This window comes from Scyliorhinus torazame, chromosome 1 (genome assembly GCF_047496885.1).
Source record: "Scyliorhinus torazame isolate Kashiwa2021f chromosome 1, sScyTor2.1, whole genome shotgun sequence".
Taxonomy (NCBI): Eukaryota; Metazoa; Chordata; class Chondrichthyes; order Carcharhiniformes; family Scyliorhinidae; genus Scyliorhinus; species Scyliorhinus torazame.
Window position 1 is genome coordinate 250,316,366 of NC_092707.1, and position 26,160 is coordinate 250,342,525.

The following is a 26,160-nucleotide window of genomic DNA, read 5'->3' on the forward strand; positions in this document are numbered from 1 at the left end:
TCGTAGAAATTTGGGAGAGTTGAATCTTACCTTGTTGGCTGTGCACTAACAGGCAGTGCCTTTAAAGACTATGGATTAGGCCACATCTCGGCCTAGTTTTCCTGATGCAGGTGATGCTGTCTGCTGCAGGGCAAACCAATCTTGCAGTGAGGGCCTCAAACAGGTTTTAAGCCCTTTATCTGCATGTGACAAAATGTCTCAATGCGTTTTACAGATATAGGCACTAGTTTTTGGTCTTTAGCAATATGATGGATGGCACACTTCTAGCTTGTAATGTGTGTGCCTGCTATATTGGAGACTTAAATAGTCATTTCGCACCCACAATGCATGCACTGTGGGATCAATTTTATAAGCCATTGTGCTTTATATTTCATTTTACAGTTTATAATATGATGACTCTTCATTTATAGTCCAGATGTTACTCAGAGGAGTTCACTTTTTATTTACATTTGAAATTTGTTTTACAGTAGCCATGGCAACCTGTATACTGCGATGGAAACTGACTGTGGAATGGAATTCTCCTCCAAGCCTCACTCCTTGGCATTAGGCTCAATGTGAATTTGAATCGTTGCCTGCAGAACTGGTTGTTCAAATCTCTCTTGTGACTGAAGAGTTGTCTCACAATCTGACCACATTACTACAATTTGCACATCCCATTCACCAAGTCCTACCTTTTCCTTTGTTTATTCTTGTGGCATGGGCATTGCTGGTGAGGCAAAACATTTATAATAATAATCTTTATTGTCACAAGTGGGCTTACATTAACAATGCAATTAAGTTACTGTGCAAAGATTTCCCATCCCTAATTGCCCTCATAAAAGGTGGTGCTTGAGTCGCTTTTTTGAACCACAGCAGTGCATGTGTTATGGGTACACCCACAGTACTGCTGCGAAGGAAGGTCCAGGAGTTTATCTCAGCAACATTGAAGGAATGACAATGTATTTTTATGTTGCACTAGTGTGTGAGACTTGGAAAGTATCTTGTGTGTGACTTGGAGGGGAATTTGCAGGGGATGTTGATCCCATGTGCCTGCTGATACCCTTGCTCTAGGTGGTAGAGATTGTTGATTTGGGAGGAGTTGTCAATGGAGCCTTAGTGAATTCCTGCAGTGCATCTTCTACATGGTACACACTGCTGCTACTGTGCGTCGGTGATGGAGTCAATGTTTAAAGTGGTGAATGGAATGCTGATCAAGTGAGCTGCTTTGTCCTGGATGGTGTTGAGTCTCTTCAGTGTTGTTGCATATCCATTCAGACAAGTGGAGAGTCTTCCATCGCACTCCTGATTTGTACCACGTAGATGGTGGACAGACGTTGGAAAGTCAGAGTGTGGGTTAGTTGCTGCAGAGATCCCAAACTCTGGCCTGCTCCAGTAGCCACAGTATTTATGTGGCAAGGCAGTTAGATTTCTGTTCAATGGGGACATCCAGGATGTTGATGATGGGGGATTCGGTGATGGTAATGTTGTTAAAAGAGGAGATGGTTAGAGTCTCTCTTGGAGAGGGTCATTGCCTGACACTTGCTGCGTTTCTTCCCAAGCCTGAATGTCGTCCAGGTCTTACTGCGTGTGAGCACAAACCCTAAGTATCTGAGGAGTTGAAAATGGTAACAAGCATTGTGCAATCAGCAGCGAACAACCCCACCAAGATCTTATGATGGAAGGGAAGTCAGTGATGAAGAAGCTGAAAGTGTTTGGGCCTAGGACACTACCCTGAGGAACTCCTTCTGCAATGCGTTGGGACTGAGATGATTGGCCTCCAACAATTACAATCATCTTCCTTTGTGCCAGGTATAACTCCAGCAAGGGGAGTTTCCCCCTAATTCCCATTAGCTTCAATTTTCTTCAGGGCTCTTTGATGCCGCACTCGATCAAATGCTGTCTTGATGTCACTCTCGCTTCACCTCGAGTTCATCTCTTTTGTCTATATTTGGACCGATGCTGTAATGAGGTCAGGAGATGTGTGGCACTTTTGGGGGTCTCCCAGAGGATTGGAGGCCCCCTGTTGCATGCCTTTTCAGCAGGGTGGTGCCCTGGCACTGCCAAGGTCCCCAGGTGGCACTGCCAAGGTGCCAAGATGGCATTTTGTGCACAAGAGTGTTGGGAGGGGGGTGAGGGGAGGGGCCAAATACCCTCTCATAGTGCATTGGGGCTGGGGGGGGTTGGGGGCCGCTTCGGGGGCCTCGCCATTTTCAAATGGCGTACTGATCTCTCGCTACACTGGGGGGGTCTGACGAGCAGAGCTCTTCACTGTACAAAACGGGCTATGTGCGCCCGAGGCCACCCATTCTCTGCTGAGGCCCATTATACAACGCGAGTTGCATTATATAGCCATGTGATTCTCCGCACTGTGAGCGCCGGGAAACGCGCTTGCTATGGGATTTTGTTCCCAATTAGTTGAATCGCGCCCAACATTGTTTCTTGCACAATAAAGAAATGTCCCTAACTCCCTTGCAACCATCAATGAGTGCCAACCATGAGATGTGCCAGTACATTTAGCTCTCTGACTGAGCTGGTCTTAACTTGTAACGATCATGCACTCATGAATGAAGTGAAACTAATGTAATGTGAAATATTTGCAAATGAAATATAAAATTGGAAAACACCAGCTTAGTGCTCTCAATGAATTGCGTGTTAATGACGATGGAGTTGGGCAGACAGGTTATGGCCATGATAAGGAGCCTTCCCGTTTGTCCAGGCGGTTCTTTTATAGCATGCCCATACCTGCTGTATTGTGAGCGGATGGCGGGCTTCACCACCTAAAAGCTGCCTCACCATATGATCTCCTGTCAATGCCACCAACACTTTAAATCTTAAATGTAATTATGTGGGAACCAGTAAAAAGCGAGAGAGTGGATTATGCGCCCACTTCCTGTTGCTCTGTTGGGCGTGCCATGGTTTAAAATTCCGCCTACCTACTGCAAACAGGGGGCTTGACAGGATATTGGATCAGATAAAAATAGATAAAAGTGGCGGTACTAGAAAAGCTGGCAGCATTCATAGTGGATAAGTCACCTGGACCAGATGGATGCTGAGGGATGTCAGTTTGGAAGTTACAGAAATGCTTTTCATAATCTTCCAATAAGTACATGGCAGGGTGGGGGTGGGGGGAAGGTGCCAGAGGACTGGAGGATTGCAAATATTAAACCCTTGCCCCCAAAAAGGAGAGAAGGATAAACTTGGCAAATATAGGCAAGTCAGTTTAACTTTGGTGGGTGCTTTTTAAAATATTAATCTGGGGCAAAATTAATAGCTATTTGGACAAGTCTGGAACAGTAAAGAATATTAATTCCAGACAAATTGTCTTTGACTAAACAGATTGAGTTTTTTGTTGAGGTAACAGGGAGGGTGAATGAGGCAGTGCAGTTGATGTTGTCTGTATGGATTCTCAAATGCACTTGGTAGAATACAGCATATCAGACTTGTTGGCCACAATGGAACCCCATGCATTAAAAGGGGCACTAACAAAATATGGCAATGTTGGCAAAGGGATAGAACATAGAAAATACAGCACAGAACAGGCCCTTCGGCCCACGATGTTGTGCCGAACCTTTGTCCTAGATTAATCATAGATTATCATTGAATTTACAGTGCAGAAGGAGGCCATTCGGCCCTTTGAGTCTGCACCGGCTCTTGGAAAGAGCACCATACCCAAACTCAACACCTCCACCCAACACCAAGGGCAATTTGGACATTAAGGGCAATTTATCATTGGCCAATTCACCTAACCCGCACATATTTGGACTGTGGGAGGAAACCGGAGCACCCGGAGGAAACCCACGCAGACACGGGGAGGACGTGTAGACTCCGCACAGACAATGACCCAAGCCGGAATCGAACCTGGGACATTGGAGCTGTGAAGCAATTGTGCTATCCACAATGCTACCGTGCTGCCCTTAGGAACAAATAAATCTACACTATATCATTTTACCGTCATCCATGTACCTATCCAATAGCTGCTTGAAGGTCCCTAATGTTTCCGACTCAACTACTTCCACAGGCAGTGCATTCCATGCCCCCACTACTCTCTTGGTAAAGAACCTACCTCTGATATCCCTCCTATATCTTCCACCTTTCACCTTAAATTTATGTCCCCTTGTAATGGTTTGTTCCACCCGGGGAAAAGGTCTCTGACTGTCTACTCTATCTATTCCCCTGATCATCTTATAAACCTCTATCAAGTCGCCCCTCATCCTTCTCCGTTCTAGTGAGAAAAAGCCTAGCACCCTCAACCTTTCCTCGTAAGACCTACTCTCCATTCCAGGCAACATCCTGGTAAATCTTCTTTGCACCTTTTCCAGAGCTTCCACATCCTTCCTAAAATGAGGCGACCAGAACTGTACACAGTACTCCAAATGTGGCCTTACCAAAGTTTTGTACAGCTGCATCATCACCTCACGGCTCTTAAATTCAATCCCTCTGTTAATGAACGCGAGCACACCATAGGCCTTCTTCACAGCTCTATCCACTTGAGTGGCAACTTTCAAAGATGTATGAACATAGACCCCAAGATCTCTCTGCTCCTCCACATTGCCAAGAACTCTACCGTTAACCCTATATTCCGCATTCATATTTGTCCTTCCAAAATGGACAACCTCACACTTTTCAGGGTTAAACTCCATCTGCCACTTCTCAGCCCAGCTCTGCATCCTATCTATGTCTCTTTGCAGCCGACAACAGCCCTCCTTACTATCCACAACTCCACCAATCTTCGTATCGTCTGCAAATTTACTGACCCACCCTTCAACTCCCTCATCCAAGTCATTAATGAAAATCACAAACAGCAGAGGACCCAGAACTGATCCCTGCGGTACACCACTGGTAACTGGGATCCAGGCTGAATATTTGCCATCTACCACCACTCTCTGACTTCTATCGGTTAGCCAGTTCGTTATCCAACTGGCCAAATTTCCCACTATCCCATGCCTCCTTACTTTCTGCATAAGCCTACCATGGGGAACTTTATCAAATGCCTTACTAAAATCCATGTACACTACATCCACTGCTTTACCTTCATCCACATGCTTGGTCACCTCCTCAAAGAATTCAATAAGATTTGTAAGGCAAGACCTACCCCTCACAAATCCGTGCTGACTATCCCTAATCAAGCAGTGTCTTTCCAGATGCTCAGAAATCCTATCCTTCAGTACCCTTTCCATTACTTTCCAAACAACCACAGAGAGTTGTGAATTTTTGACTGGAGGGAGGTATACGGTGTCCCATAGGGTTTAGTGTGAGGACCATTCTTTGATTGGTGCACATTAATAATTTGAACCTGGGGAACACTGCACTATTGCTAAATCTACAGCTTACACAGTGTGGGTGGCAATGGCTCCCTGTTGCATGAACCTTCTGTCCACTCTCATAGAAACATTGAAAATAGGAGTAAGAGACTATTCAGCCCTTCAAACCTGCTTTGCCATTCACTGAGAACTGGCACTCTACCAGTGCCACTCTGCCAGTGCCTCTCTGATCCAACTCAGTCACCTGTCCCCCCCCCCCCCCCCCCCCGCGTCCCCATTCTTTCATTCTTCCAGCCTCAAGATCTACACCTAACTCTTTACTCTTTCTCGAAAACATACAATATTTTGCCCTCAACTGCTTACTGGGTAGAAAATTCCACAGGCTTAACACGCTGTGGGTGAAGAAATTTCTCCTAACCTCAGTCCTAAATGATCTACCCCATATCCTTAGATTGTGACTCCTGGCTCTGGAGTCCCCCGCCATCAGGAACATCCTTCCTGGATGTACCCTGTAGTCCTGCTAGAATTTTATAGGTTTCTATGAGATCCCCCTCATTCTTCGAAACTCTAGCAAATATAATCCTAACTGACTCAATCTCTCCTCAGATGTCAGTCTCACTATCCCAGGGATCAGCCTGGTAAACCTTCGCTGCACTCCCTCCATAGCAAGAACATCCTTCCTCAGATAATGAGACCAAAATTGCACACAATAGTCCAGATGTGGGCTCACCAAGGCCCTGCATAATTGCAGTAAGACATCCCTGCTTCTGTATTTGAATCTTTTCGCTATGAAGGCCAACATACCATTTGCCTTCTTCACCACCTGCTGTACCTGCCTCTCAGGAGACACCATTTGTGCTTCCACCACTGCCACTCCAGGAGGTCTTGTGGTACTGTGGGCGGATTCCATGCCTCTGAGCCAGAAGCTCCGGGTTTGAGTCTCACGCCAGGACACGCAGTCAAACAAAGCTTGAGTGTGTCAACCTGCAAATCCTTCCAAAAACACCAATGACTGGTGGTAAGACTCCTGGTCAGCCACACTTCATGCGGAGTAGTGCCCTCAAGCTATAAGTCGCTGGTGACAGGCTAGTGACCTGTTCTGAGAATTACTAGCTATGGAAACAGACAAAAATCTGGCTTGACGCACCACTAGGTGCAGGAAGAGAATTGGAATGCCTGACCTTCTACCAATGCCACCTTTTTTTAACAATAATCTTTATTTGTAGGCTTACATTAACACTGCAATGAAGTTGCTGTGAAAAACCCCTAGTCGCCACATTCCAGCACCTATTCGGGTTCACTGAGGGAGAATTCAGAATGTCCAATTCACCTAACAGCCCGTCTTTCAGGACTTGTGGGAGGAAACTGGAGCATCCGGAGGAAACCCACGCGATAAGGGGAGAACGTGCAGACTCCACACAGACAGTGACCCAAGCTGGGAATCGAACTCGGGACCCTGGTGCTGTGAAGCAAAAAGTGCTAACCACTGTGCTACCGTGCCACCCTTACCTTGTCAGTGCCACTCTGCCAGTGCCACCTTGCCAGTGCCTCTCTCCAGACATCTAGCAAGGCAGACAGCCCAGTTTGCTATCTCCATTCCCAGGTGGTGTAGTCAGTAGTTGTGTCTTCAAAGGGCCAGAGCTACTTGAAGTCACAAGGCCATGTGTAGTGTCCCCCCTGAAAATCAGCATCCTTCCACCAGCCATGCTGCAGCCACTGCACCAGCTGCATTAGCACCCACTGCATGAGTGCACCAGGCCAAGAAAAGGCACTAATGTTTTCAGGGGATCCCAACTCCTCATTTCAGCAATGATTGGGCAGCAGAGGGGAATCGTAAACCACGTTCAGAGGGGGGAGCTCGTGCCATCAAGCAGCCACTGTCTGGTTTATAGTGGTGCCTCAAGTATAATAGAAGAGAAGGAGTGAGAGAATAGATATGGGAGGGGAATGAAGAAATAATGCAAGAGTAGAGAAAGTGGCGGGGGTGGGGGGAGAGAATACAAGAGGAAAAAGAAAAGGCCCAAGGAAAGAATGGAAAGGGGAGGGGTGAGACGGAGGTAGGGTGGAGGGAAAGTGAATGCAAGATGAGAGCAGGGCAGAATGAGTGGTCAGGGGAGAGCTGGGCGGCAGACACAGAGGATGGAAGTGGGTATATTGCAGGGGAGAGGAGGACAAGATTTAAGGGAAGGAGAGTTACAGCAGTTGCTCCAGAAACACTACTGGATGAGCAAAACTATTTGCTAACCTAATGACGAGGGATTCTACCTGAAACACTGGCCCACATTTCAGCTTCAGATGGTGATTCACCTAATGCACACTTCCAGCATTTCCTACTTTGACCGCACCTTAATCATGGCCATTGGAGTGGCAGTTGTGTCTGACTCGATCATCGCTAGAGGTAATGTGAGGAAGTCAGAGATTTGTGTCGGCAGTCTGGAAAACCACGTAATTCATAAATGGCAAATGAGCTGAACTTGGGTGAAATGAAAGATATCGCTCTGTGTCAAACAACCCAAACATTACTTTGCTTGAAACAAGACAATTGAAGCTTAATAGAATGCTATTTTAGTTGGGATTTTAAAATAATTCCTTCATTGGGATGTGGCTAGTTGGCCTGAGAAAGTGGTGGTGGGTGCCTTAGTGAGGCTTTGCTGTCGCAGTGTGACATGTCTGGTTCGCTAGGTCATTTCAGAGGGCAGTTAAGAGTCAATCCCAGTGGTGTGGGATTGGAGTCACAGTAGCATAGTGGTTAGCACTATGCCTTCACAGCTCCAGGGTCCCAGGTTCGATTCCTGGCTTGGGTCACTGTCTGTGCGGAGTTTGCAAGTTCTCCCCGGGTCTGCGTGGGTTTCCTCCGGGTGCTCCGGTTTCCTCCAAGAAGTCCCAAAAGACGTACTGTTAGGTAATTTGGACATTCTGAATTCTCCCTCTGTGGACCCGAACAGGCGCCGGAATGTGGCAACTCGAGACTTTTCACAGTAACTTCATTGCAGTGTTAATGTAAGCCTACTTGTGACAATAAAGATTATTATTATATAGACCAGATCGTTGAAGGTCGAAAGGTTTCCATTCCTGTAGGGCATTAGTGAATCAGTTGGGTTTTTACAACAATCCTCCAGCTTCATGATCATTTTTACCGGTTATTTTAAAAAATCAAAATAATGTATGAATTGAATTCAAATTTTCAGGCTGTCACAGTAGGGTTTGAACTGACACTCTGTGGGTTATTAGTCCAAAGACATAGTCACTACACTGCCATTCTCCTACTGCGACACTGACAAGGTACTTTAATGCTATCAATGAAAACATTTTAGCCACTTCTCTTTCTTAAGGTGACTGTCATTTTGAGAGTTCCCATGACATTGGCAAAATGGAGAGCAATAAAATGGATGGACCAATTATTAATATCTCAGCTTTAAAAAAATTATTTGTTCATGGGATGTGGATTTCGCTGGCCAGGCCAATGTTACTGCCATCCCTAATTGCCCTTGAGAAGGTGGTGGTGAGCTGCCTTCTTGAACCGCTGCAGTCCAAGTGGTGTAGCTACACCCACTGTGCTGTTAGCGAGGGAATTCCAGGATTTTGACCCAGCGGCACTGAAGGAAAGGCAATATATTTCCAAGTCAGGATGGTGAATGGCCTCGAGGGGGAAACTGCAGGTGGTGGTGTTCCCAGGTATCTGCTGCCCTTGTTTTTCTAGGTGGTAGAGGTGGGTTTGGAAGGTGCTACCTTGGTGAGTAGCTGCAATGCAACATGTAGATGGTGCACAATGCTGCCACTGTGCACTGGTGACGGAGAGAGTGAATGCATAAAATGGTGGATGGCGTGCCAATCAAGCGGGCTGTTTTGTCCTGGATGGTAAAAGGCAAATGGTGTTCTAAATTAGTTACCTCAGTGTCAACCCTTCCCTTAGTATCCTCTGAACTTCTTAAATTCCTAAATTATAGTAAATACAAGACAAAGAATTGGTGGCAGAAAGGTTTCTATGCTTGATTGATAAATATTCCTGCTCCTGTCATTGCTAAAGTCAACAAGTAATATCCTGACAGCTAGAAACGGAAGTGTGGTAGTCACCACTGTTTGTTTTTATGACGTATATGAGAAGTAATACGGTAAGGCTCCTGTACTACAGGTACGGGGGTAGACCCCTGCCTGCTGGCTCCGCCCAGTAGACGGAGTATAAATGTGTGTGCTCACCGAGCTGCAGCCATTTCGGCAGCAGCTGTAGGAGGCAACACATCTCTGCTTGAAAAAGCCTCGATTGCTCTCTACTCTCATCTCGTCATAATTGATAATGCATCAATTTATTAAGCAGAGATTTTACAGCGATGGACCTACGCATCAAGACAGATCGCCTGCAGCTACACCCTCAAGCAGACAAAGCCACGTCGGCCTTCGACCACTGGCTAGCTTGCTTTGAAGCCTACATCGGATCAGCGACAGAACAACCCTCAGAAGCACAGAAACCTCAGATCCTGTACACACGGTTGAGGTCCGATATTTTTCCCCATATCCGGACGCGCCCAACTACACTGACAGTAGAGTAGGTTGCGGGCCTTTATGAAGTGAAAGAACCGGGTGACCCCTGGATGACAGAGACCATCGTGTAGGGCCCGGAGTCGGTCCACTTCTGCAGTGGCACATGTACCGCGGGATAGGGCATCGGGGGGCTCGTTGAGCTTATCGGGGCGATACAAAATCTCGTAATTGTAGGTGGAGAGCTCGATCCTCCACCTCAAGATTTTATCGTTTATGATCTTGCCCCGCTGTGTGTTATTAAACATGAAGGCAACCGACCGTTGATCAGTGAGGTGAGTGAATCTCCTGCCGGCCAGGTAATGCCTCCAATGTCGCACAGCTTCTACAATGGCTTAGGCTTCATTTTCGAGTTGTGCGGAAAACGCATTTCTCCTTATTGTATGTGAGATTAAGGAGCTTGGCGGTGTGGAGGAATTTTTTGAGGTTGGCGTCGTGGTCCTGCTGGTTAAGTCCGCAGATGGTGACATTGTCTAGGTATGGGAACATGGCCCGCAGCCCGTATTGGAGATCCGGGGGTACTGCACTGCCACCCTCACCATCCAGGGCATAGAGTGCAGCGACTTCCAGCTCTACGTCCTCCCCAACCTCTGCGCTGCCTTGCTACTCGGCCTGGACTTCCAGTGCAACCTCCAAAGTCTAACTCTGAAATCGGCGGGCTCCTACCACCCCTTACTGTATGCGGCCTCACGACCCTTATTTTTAAACCAAGGGCAGAACATTCATATTTCCTCTTGCATATGTTCCCAAGCTTTATCTCTTCAAAGTTGCGGAAGTCAGGGCGGTCACCAAAGACTGCCAGGTGTGTGCGGAGTGCAAACTGCACTTCTACTGGCCAGACCGAGCACACCTGGTGAAGGCCTCCCGTCCCTTTGAACGCCTCAGCGTGGATTTCAAAGGGCTCCTCCCCTCCTCCGACCGAAACACGTACTTCCTTAACGTGGTCGATGAATACTCCAGATTCCCCTTCGCCATACCATGCCTCGATATGACGTCTGCCACAGTCATCAAAGCCCTCAATAGCATCTTCACTCTGTTCGGTTTCCCTGCTTACGTCCACAGTGACCGGGGATCCTCCTTTATGAGTGATGAGCTGCGTCAATTCCTGCTCAGCAAGTGCACTGCCTCGAGCAGGACGACCAGCTATAACCCCCGGGGAAACGGGCAGGTGGAGAGGGAGAACGGGACAGTCTGGAAGGCCGTCCTGCTGGCCCTACGGTCTAAAAACCTCCCAGTCTCCCGCTGGCAGGAGGTCCTCCTCGACGCCCTCCACTCTTTCCGATCGCTACTTTGCACTGCGACTAATGCAACCCCCCATGAACGTCTCTTTGCCTTCCCTAGGACGTCCACCTCTGGGCTTTCGCTCCCAATGTGGCTGGCAGCTCCAGGACGCGTTCTCCTCCGCAAGCACGTGCGGCTCCACATGGCGGACCCATTGGTCGAGAGGGTACAGCTACTGCATGCAAACCCGCAGTACGCCTACGTGGCATACCCCGACTGCCGCCAAGACACAGCCTCCCTCAGGGACTTGGCACCAGCTGGTCCATCCCCCCCCCTCCCAACTGCCCCGGCGCCACCCATCCTCCCCCCAGCGCACCTCACCACAGCCCCCACTCCAGGACGATCGGTCCTCCCATTGGTTCCACCTGGGGATGAAGATGAGGACTACACGCTCCCGGAGTTACTGGCGCCTGCATCGCCACCGGGACTGCGGCGCTCACAACAGAGGATCAAGGCACCTGACCGGCTAAATTTGTGAACTTTTCCCCAAACTGTACACTTTAAAAATGCTCACATACATGTAAATAGTTTTCCACCACCCCCGCTGGACTCTTTTTTAACAGGGGGTGAATGTGGTAGTCACCACTGTTTGTATATATGACGTCTATGAGAAGTAATACGGTAAGGCTCCTGTACTACAGGTATGGGGGTAGATTCCTGCCTGCTGGCTCCGCCCAGTAGGCGGAGTATAAATGTGTGTGCTCACTGAGCTGCAGCCATTTTGGCAGCAGCTGCAAGAGGCAACACATCTCTGCTTAATAAAGCCTCGATTACTCTCGTCTCGTTGTAATTGATAGTGCATCAGGAAGTGCTGACCAGAATGATAACCTCCAACAAGCCTGTTCCCCTGGTGCCTGGGCCATTTGGGTTGCAGTTTTTAATAAACCAAACGTACCCGGGAACAGGACCAGTTGAATTTATTAACCGTGGTTCAGCGAGATGTAAAAATCAATTGCGTGCCAGAAAATAAGAGGTTGCGAATGGAAGCAAACTACTACACATGTGAGAAATTGGAAATAAGAACAGAAAATGCTGGAAGTTCTCAGATGACCAATGCAGCGTCTGTGGAGAGAGAGAGAGGGAGTTAATGTTGCAGGTTGACGAGCTATAATCAGAAACGCAAAAAGTAAGAGATTGAATGGTTTTTAAGCAAGTGTAGAGCTGGAGGGGAAGGTTTAGGGGGAGGTGGGCACGAGGGAACAAAGGGATAATCTGAGGAAGAGTGACGGGCAGGATGACAAAAGAAATTATGGGATTAGGTAACAGAGCTGCTAATGGGACAAATTAGCTAGGCCCAGAGGAATCATGAACAGCACCAGCCTGAAGAATTGGGAGCAGTGGTTAAAATCTAAAGATGTTGAACCCAATGTTGAGGCCGGAAGGTTGTCAGGTGCCTCATTGAAAGATAAGGGGCTGGATTCTCCCAAAATGGGTCTATGTCCCCACGCCGGAGTAAAAACGCTGGCGATTCATTCACTCTTGAGTTTCCTCTCAAAAAGATCAGCCAGTTAACTCAGCTGGGCCAGCAGGGACCCGGAGTAATTCACAAAGCTTTAGCTGCGGATACGGGCCCCCGCACTTCCGATTTTGAGTCCCCGCATGCGCACGGCGGCCTCCAATGGCAGCACGAGCGCAATGGCGGACGCGGACCGTGGAGGCAGATGAAGAATGTAGACCCCCCTGATCGGCCGCGCGAAGATCTGACCGCCCCAATCTTTCCCCCGGCTGCCCATAAGCGGGGAGAAGATGAAATATGAGTCCAAGCTAGCTAGTAACATAAAGGAAGATAAGAAGCGTTTTTTTCGATATATTAAAGGTAAGAGAGAGGCAAAAATAGACATTGGACCACTGGAAAATGTGGCTGGAGAAGTAATAATAGGAGACAAAGAAATGGCAGACGAACTGAATAGTTACTTTGCATCAGTCTTCACAGTGGAAGACACCAGTGGGATGCCAGAGCTCCAGGAGAATCAGGGGGCAGAGGCGAGTGCAGTGGCCATCACTAAGGAGAAGGTTCTGGGAAAACTGAAAGGTCTAAAGGTGGATAAATCACCTGGACCGGATGGACTACACCCCAGGCTTCTAAGAGAGATAGCTGAGGAAATTGTGGAGGCATTGGTGGTGATCTTCCAGCAATCACCGGAGGCAGGAAAGGTCCCAGAGGACTGGAAAGTGGCTAATGTAACACCACTGTTTAAGAAGGGAGGGAGGCAGAAGACGGGAAATTATAGGCCGGTTAGCCTGACTTCGGTCATTGGTAAGATTTCAGAGTCCATAATAATAATAATAATAATCGCTTATTGTCACAAGTAGGCTTCAGTGAAGTTACTGTGAAAAGCCCCTAGTTGCCACATTCCGGCGCCTATTCGGGGAGGCCGGTACGGGATTCTAACCCGCGCTGCTGCCTTGTTCTGAATTACAAGCCAGCTGTTTAACCCACTGTGCTAAACCAGCCCCTACTTAAAGATGAGATCGCAGAGTACTTGGAAGTGCATGATAAAATAGGATTGAGTCAGCACGGCTTCATCAAGGGGAGGTCATGTCTGACAAATCTGTCAGAGTTCTTTGAGGAGGTAACAACGAAGTTAGACAAAGGAGAACCAGTAGACGTGATTTATTTAGATTTCCAGAAGGCCTTTTACAAGGTGCCGCATAGGAGACTGTTAAATAAGTTCAAAGCCCATGGTGTTCAGGGTAAGATCCTGGCATGGATAGAGGATTGGCTGACTGGTAGAAGACAGAGAGTGGGGATAAAGGGGTCTTTTTCAGGATGGCAGCAGGTGACTAGTGGTGTGCCTCAGGGGTCGGTGCTGGGACCACAACTTTTCACAATATACATTAATGATCTGGAGGAAGGAACTGAAGGCACGGTTGCTAAGTTTGCAGATGGTACAAAGATTTGTAGAGGGGCAGATAGTATTGAGGAAGCAGGAGGGCTTCAGAAGGACTTGGACAGGCTGGGAGAGTGGGCAAAGAAGTGGCAGATGGAATACAATGTGGAAACGTGTGAGGTTATGCACTTTGGAAGGAGAAATGGCGGCATAGACTATTTTCTGAATGGAAGATGCTTAGGAAATCAGAAGCACAAAGGGACTTGGGAGTCCTTGTTCACGATTCTCTTAAGGTTAATGTGCAGGTTCAGTCTGCAGTTAGGAAGGCAAATGCAATGTTAGCATTCATGTCACGAGGGAGAGAATACAAGACCAGGGATGTACTTCTGAGGCTATATAAGGCTCTGGTCAGACCCCATTTGGAGTACTGTGAGCAGTTTTGGACCCCGTATCTAAGGAAGGATGTGCAGGCCTTGGAAAGGGTCCAGAGGAGGTTCACAAGAATGATCCCTGGAATGAACAGCTTGTCGTATGCTGAACGGTTGAGGACTCTGGGTCTGTACTCGATGGAGTTTAGAAGGATGAGGGGGGGTCTTATTGAAACTTGCAGGATACTGCGAGGCCTGGATAGAGTGGACGTGGAGAGAATGTTTACACTTGTAGGAAAAACTAGAACCAGAGGGCACCATCTCAGACTAAAGGAACGACCCTTTAAAACAGAGATGAGGAGGAATTTCTTCAGCCAGAGGATGGTGAATCTGTGGAACTCTTTGCCGCAGAAGGCTGTGGAGGCCAAATCATGGAGTGTCTTTAAAACAGAGATAGATTTTTGATCAATAAGGGGACTTCCGGTGGCGGCGATGAGAGAGTGAGCCGCACATTTGGTGGTTCTCACTCCGGCGGGATTTGAGGACCTGGTTCCCCGGTTTTGCCGGACTGTGGAGCACTGGAAAGGTGACCACGGAGGTGCTGAGGAACGGGCAGAGCTGCATGGAACCACGGGACAACAGAAAGCAGCACAAACGGGAGAGGAAGGGACAAAGGCAAGGTGCAGGGGAAGCTGACCCGGGAGCAAAGATGGCGGACCTGCGGACCTCGGACCCGGCGATCCAGCAGGCTCTGGAAAACATGCTGTAGGTGATAAAGAGCAGTTTTGAATCGTTGAAGCGGGATAACTTGGACCCACTTCAGAAGGCAGTGGATCAATTGAACCAGAGACTGGATGCCCAGGCCGAAAAAGGTAAGGAGCTGGGGGAGGCGGTGGAGGAGCAGGCGGACGCGCAGACGGTTGCTGCGCTAGAGGTCGATGGGCTGAAGGAGAGACAGAAAAGACTGCTGGACAGAGTAGAGGAGCTGGAAAATAGAGCCCGCATACAAATTCTGAGGATCATCGGCCTCCCGGAGGGGGCTGAGGGAGCTGATGCCACAGCGTTTGTGGCTGACCTGTTGATGCAGCTGATGGGGGCTGAAGCCTGTCCGCGACCGCCGGAGCTGGTGGGGGCACATAGAGTACAGGCGAGACAGGTGCGTCCAGGGGGGTACCCCCCGTTCGATGGTGATCAGGTTCCACAGGTTTGTGGAGAAGGAGCGGGTGCTGCAGTGGGCAAAGAGTGCTAAGAGCAGCACGCGGAATAACAGTGTCCTTCGCATTTACCAGGACCTAAGCCAGGAGGTGGCCAGGCGGCGAGCAGCCTTTAAACAAGTTAAGGAGGTGTTGTTCAAAAAGCACGTGAAGTTTGGTCTTCTCTTCCCGGCCCGTCTTTGGGTCACGCATCAGGGCCAACACCACTACTTCTCCGAGCCTGAAGAAGCGATGGACTTCGCGAGGGATCAGGGGCTGGTCCCGAAAAAAGGACCCACGGACGCAAGCTAGGGTCCAAGAGTTATTGTTTGGGGGGATGCCTACTGTGCCTGGACTGATGGTCGACTGTTTGCTGCTTTAAAGGTGCCATATGTTGTATTTTTGGGCAGCTTTTGGCTACGGGGGGTGCGGGGATCCCCCTCTCGTATGCTCTTCTTTTTGTTTCTCTTTTTTATGCTGTTGTTGGTACCTTTCGTCGTGTTCTCTGGGTGTGCTGGAGCCTTCATTGTAACATAAAGGTGGCCGGTAAGCAATGGGGATTAAAGATGTTGATTGGGATTTTTTTAAATGTCTATGGTTTTTATGTTTGTTTCGGGTGGGTGATGTATGGGTACTGGGTTACTGTGTTGCTATTTTATTAATGTTCAGAAAGGGATGTGGGTTAACACTTATCTGTGTACACAGCTGGAACTGTATTGTACCTGGAGCAGCCTCGCGGTGCTGTTTGATGTTTACATCGTGTCTGATCTTTCCCATCTTAGTGAGGCTGCTCCAGTGGGTCGGAGTGGGGGATGGTGTGCTGGGGAGTGGGGAGATGAGGTCGGGGAAACAATGGGAGTGAGACAAGGGGACGCCGGAGGGATGAGTCACCGGGCTAGCAGATTGGCTAGTCAAGGGAGTCAGGAGGGGGGGGAGAATACAGCCAGTGAATGGCAGGGGTGGGGCTATCGGGAGATGGTGCTGGGGGGAAGGGGGGGAGGGGGGAAATTTATTCTGCTGACGTGGCAGGGGTCTGAAGTAGGTAATGGAGAGGAGATCAGGGGTGGAGGCGGCCAAGAGCGGTGCGGCGTATGGGCCAGGGGCGGGCCCAAGAAAGGTTATGGCTGACCGGCGTGGGGGGGTTTGGGGGGGGGGGGGGGGGGGGCGCGGTGTGCTCCCAACCAGGCTGATCACTTGGAATGTCAGAGGACTAAATGGGCCAGTTAAAAGTGCACGTGTGTTCACGCACTTGCGGGCTCTAAAGGCGAACGTAATTATGTTGCAGGAGACACATTTGAAAGTGTCTGACCAGACTAGGCTAAGGAAGGGCTGGATCAGCCAGGTCTTCCACTCGGACTTAGACTCTAAGTCCAGGAGGGTAGCAATTATGATCAATGAGCGGGTTCAATTTGAGGCGGTGGGCGTAATCGCAGATGGCGGGGGCAGATTCCTTATGGCAAGGGGCAAGCTGGAGGGGAGGAGAGTGGTGCTGGTGAACATATATACTCCGAACTGGGACGACGCTGACTTTATTAAAAGAGTGCTGGGGAAGATCCCAGACTCACGCAAGTTGATGATGGGGGGGGGACTTTAATACGGTCCTCGACCCGGGGCTAGACCGGTCATGTCCCAGAACGGGTAGTCTCCCAGCAATGGCAAGGGAGCTGAAAGGGTTCATGGAGCAAATGGGGGCAGTGGACCCCTGGAGAGCCAGACAGCCGACGGGAAGGGGCTACTCGTTCTATTCGCATGTTCACAAAGTATACTCTAGGATTGATTTCTTTATCTTGAGCAGGGACTGTGTGGGGGAGGTAAAGAATACGGAATACTCGGCAATCACTATTTCGGACCATGCCCCACATTGGGTGGACCTGCATGTCAATTCGGGCTCACAGGGATAAGGCAGATAGAGCAGAAATGGACAGATTGGTTAAGGAGATTTACCGGATAGACGAGGAGCATGCGGGGTCCCCGGGGGAGGACCTACTCAGGGAGAGACGGAGATTGCAGGCGGAACTGGGTGTGCTATCCACGAGTAGGGGCGTGGAACAACTTAGGAAGGCGAGGGGAGTGGTGTATGAGCATGGGGAGAAGGCCAGCAGAATTCTAGCGCAGCAACTCAGGAAGAGGGAGGCAGCCAGGGAAATAAGTAGAGTGGTGGATGGGAAGGGGAGCAGAGTGGAGGACCGGTCAGGACTGAATAAGGGGCGAAATTCTCCCGAAACGGCGCGATGTCCGCCGACTGGCGCCCAAAACGGCGCCAATCAGACGGGCATCACGCCGCCCCAAAGGTGCGGAATGCTCCGCTTCTTTGGGGGCCGAGCCCCAACATTGAGGGGCTAGGCCGACGGCGGAGGAATTTCCGCCCCGCCAGCTGGCGGAAACGGCCTTTGTTGCCCCGCCAGCTGGCGCGGAAATGACATGTCGGGGCGGCGCATGCGCAGGAGCGTCAGCGGCCGCTGACAGTTTCCCATGCATGCGCAGTGGAGGGAGTCTCTTCCGCCTCCGCCATGGTGGAGACCGTGGCGGAGGCGGAAGAGAAAGAGTGCCCCCACGGCACAGGCCCGCCCGCGGATCGGTGGGCCCCGATCGCGGGCGAGGCCACCGTGGGGGCACCCCCCGGGGCCAGATCGTCCCGCGCCCCCCCCCAGGATCCCGGAGCCCGCCCACGCCGCCTTGTCCAAAAGGTGGTTTAATCCACGCCGGCGGGACAGGAAATTTATCGGCGGGACTTCGGCCCATAAGGGCCGGAGAATCCAGCGGGGGGGGGCCCGCCAACCGGTGCGGCCCGATTCCCGCCCCCGCCGAATATCCGGTACCGGAGACTTCGGCAACCGGCGGGGGCGGGACTCACGGCAGCCCCGGCGATTCTCCAACCCGGCGGGGGGTCGGAGAATGACGCCCAAGGTATTTCGGGACTTTTATAGTAAGCTTTACACTTAAGAACCCCCGGAGGAGCCGGAGGAGATTAAACGGTTCCTGGATGGACTAACCTTTTCAAAAGTAGGCGGGGACTAGTGGACGGGCTGGGTCCCCGATTAGAGCAGAGGAGGTACTGGGGGGCCTAAAGGCCATGCAGTCGGGGAAAGCCCTGGGACCAGATGGATACCCAGTAGAGTTTTACAAGAGGTTCTCGGAGATAGTGGGACCGGTCCTGACGAGGGTTTTTAATGAGGCGAGGGACGATGTCGCAAGCCACCATCTCGCTGATATTAAAGCGGGACAAGGACCCGGAATCCGGGTCATACAGGCCAATCTCCCTGATCAACGTGGATGCAAAGCTCCTGGCCAAGGTCCTGCCGATTAGAATTGAGGACTGTGTACTGGAGGTGATTGGGGACGACCAAACAGGGTTTGTGAAAGGCAGGCAGCTGACAGCCAACTTGAGAAGATTGTTTAATGTGATTATGATGCCCCCGACGGGCAAGGAGGTGGAGGTAGTGGTGGCAATGGACGCTGAGAAGGCCTTTGACCGGGTGGAGTGGGACTATTTGTGGGAGGTACTCGGACGGTTTGGGTTCGGGGAGGGACTGGTTAATTGGGTCAGACTATTGTACCAGGCCCCAAAAGCTAGCGTAAGGACGAACAGGATAATGTCAGATTACTTCAGACTACATTGCGGTACCAGACAGGGATGCCCACTCTCCCCGTTGCTGTTCGCGCTGGCCATAGAACCGTTGGCGATTGCGCTGAGAGCTGCAAAGGGGTGGAAGGGAGTGACTGGGGGGGGGGGGGGGGGGTGGGTGGTGGGGGGGGGGGGGGTGGGGCTGGAGCACAGGGTCTCTCTTTATGCGGATGACCTGCTCCTGTACGTTTCAGACCCATTGGCCGGGATGGAAAATATACTGGAAACATTGAGGAGGTTTGGCCGGTTCTCAGAGTACAAATTAAACATCGCCAAGAGTGAGATGTTTGTGGTGCAGGCAAAGGGCCAGGAGAATAGGCTGAAGGAGCTGCTATTTAGGCTGGTTGGTGAAAATTTCCAGTACTTGGGGATACAGGTGGCACGAGACTGGGGCAGGTTACTTAAGTTACATTTGACTAGAGTGGTGGAACAAATGAAGAGGGAGTTTCGGAGATGGGATGCACTCCCGCTGTCACTTGCGGGGAGGGTGCAGACGGTAAAGTTGACAATCCTCCCGAGATTCCTGTTCATCTTCCAGTGCCCCCTGATCTTTATCCCACGGTCCATCTTCAAAAGGACCGGCAAAATCATCATGTGCTTTGTCTGGGCGGGAAAATCCCCGCGGGTGAGGAAGGCGATGCTTGAAAGGAGCCGCAGCGAGGGGGGACTGGCATTGCCGAATCTGATCAACTACTACTGGGCGGCTAACATAGCCATGATAAGGAAGTGGATGGTGGGTACGGGGTCTATCTGGGAGCGAGTGGAGGTGGCTTTGTGCAGGGACACCAGTTTGGCAGCCCTGGTCACGGCTCCCCTACCGCTTGCGCCGGCCAGGTATTCCACCAGCCCGGTAGTGGGGGCGGCCCTGCGGATTTGGGGCCAGTGGAGAAAGCATGCAGGGGAGGTGGGTGCGTCGGTCTGGGCTCCAATTTGTGATAACCATCGATTCGCCCCCGGGAACATGGATGGAGAGTTTCGAACATGGCGGCGGGTGGGGGTGAGGAGGGTGGCCGATATGTTGCTGGAGGGAAGCTTTGCGTGTTTGAGGGAGTTGGAGGAGAAAGCTGGGCTGGAAAGGGGAAATGACTTTAGGTACTTACAGATGCGGGACTTTGTACGCAGGCAGGTCCCATCCTTCCCACGCCTCCCACCAATAGGGATCCCGGACAGAATAGTCTCTGGAGGAGAAGGAGGGGAGGGTAGAGACTCGGATATTTACAAGGTGCTCATGAAGGGGGAAGAGTCCCAGATGGAGGAACTGAAACTCAAATGGGAGGAGGAATTCGGCGGGGAGGTGGAGGACGGGGTATGGGCGGAAGCACTGAGTAGGGTAAACTCAATCGCAACATGTGCCAGGCTCGGCCTGATTCAATTTAAGGTCGTTCACCGGGTCCACATGACGGTGGCTCGGATGAGCAAATTCTTTGGGGTAGAGGACAAGTGCGCTGGATGCGCGGGAGGACCAGCGAACCACGTTCACATGTTTTGGGCATGTCCTAAGCTTAGGGGGTACTGGGAGGGATTTGCGGACGTCATGTCCCGGGTGCTGAAAACAAGGGTGGTGATGAGTCCAGAGGTGGCAATTTTCTGGGTTTTGGAAGACCCTGGCGTCCAGGGGGAGAAAGAGGATGTTCTGGCCTTTGCTTCCCTGATAGCCTGGCGGCGAATACTGCTGGCATGGAGGGACTCAAACCCCCGAAGACCGAACAGTGACTTTCGGACATGTCAAGTTTTCTGGGTATGGAAAAAATCAAGTTCACCTTGAGGGGATCTGTATTGGGGATCGCCCGAAGGTGGCAACCATTCATCGACTTCTTCGCGGGAGAGTGAACGTCAGTGAGAGGGAGGGGGGAGATTAGAGTAGAATAGGAGGGATAAATAGGCGGGTAGTGTCTATGGGAGAGGAGCGGGTATATGCATTATGGTTAGGTTGAAGTGTTTGGTTTTCCGTTGATGTTTGCATATTTCTGTAATCTGTAACTGTTTACAATGCCAAAAAATACCTCAATAAAATTGTTTGCTAAAAAAAAATAAGGGGATCAGGGGTTATGGGGAGAAGGCAGGAGAATGGGGATGAGAAAAATATCCGCCATGATTGAATGGCGGAGCAGACTCGATGGGCCAAGTGGCCTAATTCTGCTCCTAGATCTTATGGTCTTATAAGTGTACCATTCCCCCGCCCCCCACTAGGATGGCTGAGTCCGCAGCCGCCACGCGAGCTTCCTGAACGGCGATAGGTCATTAGAACCACGCCGTCGGGAACTCGGCCGGTCGGGAGCGGAGGATCGCTGGGCTGGCCTCTGGCTAATACTCCGCGAATACACCGATTCTCGGGTCCAGGAGAATTGCCGGCTGGCGCCGGGCCCAATTCTGGCGTGAAATTGGATTCTCCACCCCCTGTGCCAAACGCGATTTCGGAGCGGGGCTGCGGAGAATCCAGCCCAAGGTTCCATTCCTCAAGGTGATAACCAATCCATCAATTTTGTGTCACTGAAGTAAACAAAAGACTTGCATTTATCGAGATCGTTAGGATGTCGGAGCAGACCCCAACATTTTTGAGGATACCAGATGAGAACGGCGAACAATTTTTTTTAATTTGAAAAACTGAGGAAAGGATACTTCACCCCAGGATCGATGACTCTGACCAATCGGTATTGTTTATGTTGAAACAAACTTTAATTTAAACACAGAATTAACCACATTAACTTCAAAGAAACATTTTTACCATTCACAGTTAAATAGTTATTCCATAAAAGCAAAAGCTTGATCTTACAGGGCTGGATTCTCCACCCCGCAATGGCAGCAACGCAGATCGTGATCGGTCGGAGAATCGGGCATCCAGCCGAAATCGCGGTTCGTGTCTGCGCACCAGCGGGACTGTGCTAATGGGTGTCCTAATGATCCATTTGCATCCACTTAGCGGACCCAGCGCCAGATTCTCTGGTCCTCTGGGCTGAGAGTCACATGGGCGACAATCACTTCATGTATTGCCCACATGGCCCTGATGAGGTGGACCTTGCCGTGGGCCAAAAGGGTGACCACTAAAGGGAGCTGCCCCCAAGGTCAACCCGAGGGCAACCTTCTCCCCTACAATGCACAACCTGCCTACCCCTCCCCTACCAGACTCCCCAAATTCCCCAGAGACCTCCTATAATGTGAGACATCCTCAGAAACCCCCTAAATAGGGGGACACCCCTGATACCCCCTGAATAATGGGACCCCCCACTGTGGCCCCCTGAATAAAGGAACCCCCCACAGTGACTCCCTGAATAAAGGAACCCCCCACAGAGACCCCCTGAATACAGGGACTCCACACAGAGACCCCCTGAATTAAAGGACACCCCCCACAGAGACCTCCTAAAGAGAATCCCCACAGAGACCCCATGTGGAAACATCATGTCCATTACTGGAAAGAGCAAAGCATTGACCTTTGTTTAAACCCCTCAGATCCTTCAGCTGCAAGCCATTCATTCATTTGTCCTAGTGGGCTGTGATTGACAGCTTCTCTTAGTGCTATAACCACAATGTTTACAAACATCAACCACTTCAAAGAGAGTTAAGTGAACTGCTGAGTGGAAAATGACAGGTGGTCTTGGGGGGCCCTCCTAATCAGGGGCTCTTTGTGTGGGTCTCCCTATCTAGGTGGTCTCTGGAGGTTTCCCTATCTATGGAGTTGCCCTATCTAGGGAGCCCCTGGGGGGGGTCATGTTATCTTGCGGGACTCGGGGGGGGAGTCTCCCTATCGAGGAGGATCATTAGAGTTCTCCCTATCTAGCGGGTGTCTGGGTGGGTCCCCTTTCCAGGGGGTCTCTGGAGTGGTCTCCCTATTTGGGGGGTCTCTATGGAGGTCTCCATATAGATGGGGTCTCTGGGGGGGATCACCCAACCAAGGGGTCTCGGGGATCTGCCTATTCAGGGGTTCTCTGGGAGTTGGCACGTCGGGTCACCCTATACTTGGGGGTGGGGAGCTGAATCGTGAGCGGGCGGCTTGATCCGTGATGCGGGAGGTTAGGAGGCTGCTTTGCGATGCTGTAGGGGTGGGGGTGGGGGGGAGGTGGCCAGCCACGGGGCCTTGCTATCGGGCCAGATGCTCAAAATGGCGGCCCAATGACGGGATTCCCTCGGGAATCTATCATATTCCTCTCCATGCATAAATTTGCATGGGAAAGGATACGGAACTGCTTCCTGATTTGAACTCCCAGTGGGAGCACTAATCAGTTCCAGTTCACCTCTGGTGGGAGAACATGTAGCTGGAATCTTCATCGGTGGGATCCTCCACTTTGCTAGCAGCGCACTCATGCCCACGGTATTCCCAATGGCATGAGGGTGCCCACAATGGGAAACCCCATTGGCCGGCTGCCAGGACGGATGATCCCGGTGCCGGCGGGCGCGTGCCCCACAAGAAAACGGATGCGGCGGGACGGAGAATCCCGCCCATGGTCTTCCAAATGGAATCTCAAGCACTACCTACACCAGCTACTAATTCCAATTAAAGCAACCCAAATGGCACTGATAAAAAAAGTTAACAAAATAGGTTACTTGCTTCGTATCTCACTAAGTGGGATGGCCTGGTTGGTGGGACTAAATGCAATTCCTCAAATCATCTACAGTCCAGGGAATCTCCAGCAATCAAAACACTATTTTGTTAGCCCTTCATCTATAAGAAAGTAAGTGGTTGGAATCAATCATGTCTTCATCTTTCATGACTCCTTAATTACAGCTTGACATACTGCCTGGATGTATTTTAAACAAGAGTTTTTTATAACATTACCGCAACAAAATATAAAATATAATATACAATTTCTATATTCATCACAAGATCAAAACAGAAAATGCCGGAAACACAAAATCTCTTTTCTCCCTCCATAGATGTTGTTTGACCCAAATAATACCATTATCTTCTCTTTTTATTTCCGATTTTCAGAATCTGTGGTATTTTGCTTTTGTATTTGTTGAGAGCCATTTATGATCAGCCAGATGTGGGAACTAGCCGGGACTGACCAGGCCCCAATCAATGAGCTGTATCAGGACCAAACTAGTCAAATGACTGATCTACTGTTGAATTGGAGCCATGGCTGAATAGGCCGAAGTTTTCTTCATGCAGTCCAGGGGGGCCCTTCAACATGTCTTGTGTCTCTTTTGGCTCCAGCTCCTCTTCTCATATAATTAGAATGGCAGTTGGCACCTACAGGTAGCATCATCGAAAGCTCTACTAGTGTTGAGATATAGGGATTGAAAAAACAACTCTGTTTCATTCTACTCGCAAGAAGAACAAATTCACAACCATGTGACGTTTGTTAAAGTGCTCTAACTCATCCCACTGACCAGAAGGGCATCAAGAACAGTTGCACACGTGCATTCTGCCCACAATGTCACCACTCCATCATCCCCGCCCTTCAAGCCCATAGAATTCCTACAGTGCAGGAGGAGGCCAGTCTGCCCATCAAGTCATCACTGACCCTCTGAAATAAAGTCTCTACCTAGGCCTGTTCCTGCGCCCTATCCCCGGAACCCAGAACCCCATCTTTGAATCTAAGGGGCAATTTAGCATCGTCAATCCACCTAACCTGCACATCTTTGGACTGTGGGAGGAAACCGGAGCACCCGGAGGAAACCCACGGAGACACCGGGAGAACATACAAACTCCACACAGTCACCCAAGGTCAGAATTGAACACGGATCCTGGCGCTATGATGCAGCTGTGCTAACCACTGTCCTCTTTCTCTATCACACTCCATCATCTTCTGTCCCCTCTCTCTATATATATAGAGAAATCTTACTCCATCATCCCTTATTCTCTCTCTATCTCACTTCTTATCCCTCTCTTTCTTCCTCACTCCTTCATCCTCCCTCTCTCTCTCCATTGTCCTCTCTATCTCATTCCATCATCCCATCACCCCTCACTCTCCCTTCTCTCTCTCACTCACTCCATCATCCCCTACCCTCTCTCTCTCTCTCTCTTCCTCAGTCTATTATCCTCTCCACCCGGTTATCAATTGAGTAGTGAGTTTCCTGCAGTGTCCCATAGATGTGGCCAGGAACCATCAGCAACACAAAGGGGCCTCACCTATTGTTACCCTGGGAAGGGCAACATCGCAGTGAAGACAATACCATTCCCATCTCTGTCTACCAGGCCACAGCTGGTTCCAGCCTCCGATAGTTCGAGTCCGATGTGGAAGTGGGTGGTGGGGTGCTTGGTGGTGGTGGTTGGGGGGGTGGGGGGGGGGGGGGGGGGGGGTGGGCAGGAGACTGCCACTTCCAGAGGCTGTAAAGTAATCCTCAGCTGCTGTTGGGGAATGCTGGCTGCGGAGGCAGGGGGGGAGGGGCGGGGTGGATGCTTTGGCTGTTTTGAACCTTGCTCAGACCCCCATCCCCCATCTACATCCAGATCTGGGTGTCACAGTTTGGTTTCCCCCAGGGGAGGAATTTGGAACTTATCAATGGTTTCATCTAAACCAATGTTTATGTTACTGGACCAGTTACCAAGAAGCCTAGACTAATAAACTAGAGAACCTGTGTTGAAATCCCTCCAGGGCGCCTTTGACAATCAACGATCAGTTTAAAAGTATCTGGAAATAAAAAAGCTGTCACTAGTAGAGGTGACCACAAAGCTATCAGATTATCATAAACCAAACGGGCTTACCAATGCCGTTTAGAATAGGATAGAACCCATACAGTGCAGAAGGAGGCCATTCAGCCCATCGTGTCTGTTCCAACCCTTCATATGAGCACTCTACCCATGCCCACTCCACCCTATCCCTGTAACCCCATAACCTAACCTACACTGAGGGGCAATTTATCATGGCCAATCCACCTAACCTGCAGATCTTTGGACTGTGGGAGGAAACCGGAGGAAGCCCACGCAGACACGGGGAGAAGGTACAACTCCACACAGACAGTGACCCAAGGCCAGAATTGAACCTGGGCCACCGGCACTGTGAGGCAGCCGTGCCACCGTGCTGCCCTTTAGGGAAAGAGATCTGCTGTCCTTACCTGGCCTAGCTTACATCTGACTCCAGTCCAACACCAACATGGTTGACTCTTAACTATCGCCCTGACTTAGCCTAGTTAGCCGCTCACTTAAGG

The 26,160-nt window shown here is 50.4% G+C and overlaps 1 protein-coding gene across 3 annotated transcripts in view; it reads right to left on the reverse strand.

The window, feature by feature from the left end:
- The window catches only part of LOC140420597 (synapse differentiation-inducing gene protein 1-like), a 182,701-nt gene that overhangs the window by 143,486 nt on the left and 13,055 nt on the right, over positions 1 to 26,160 (reverse strand). The gene's annotated exons all lie outside the window — the stretch shown is intronic.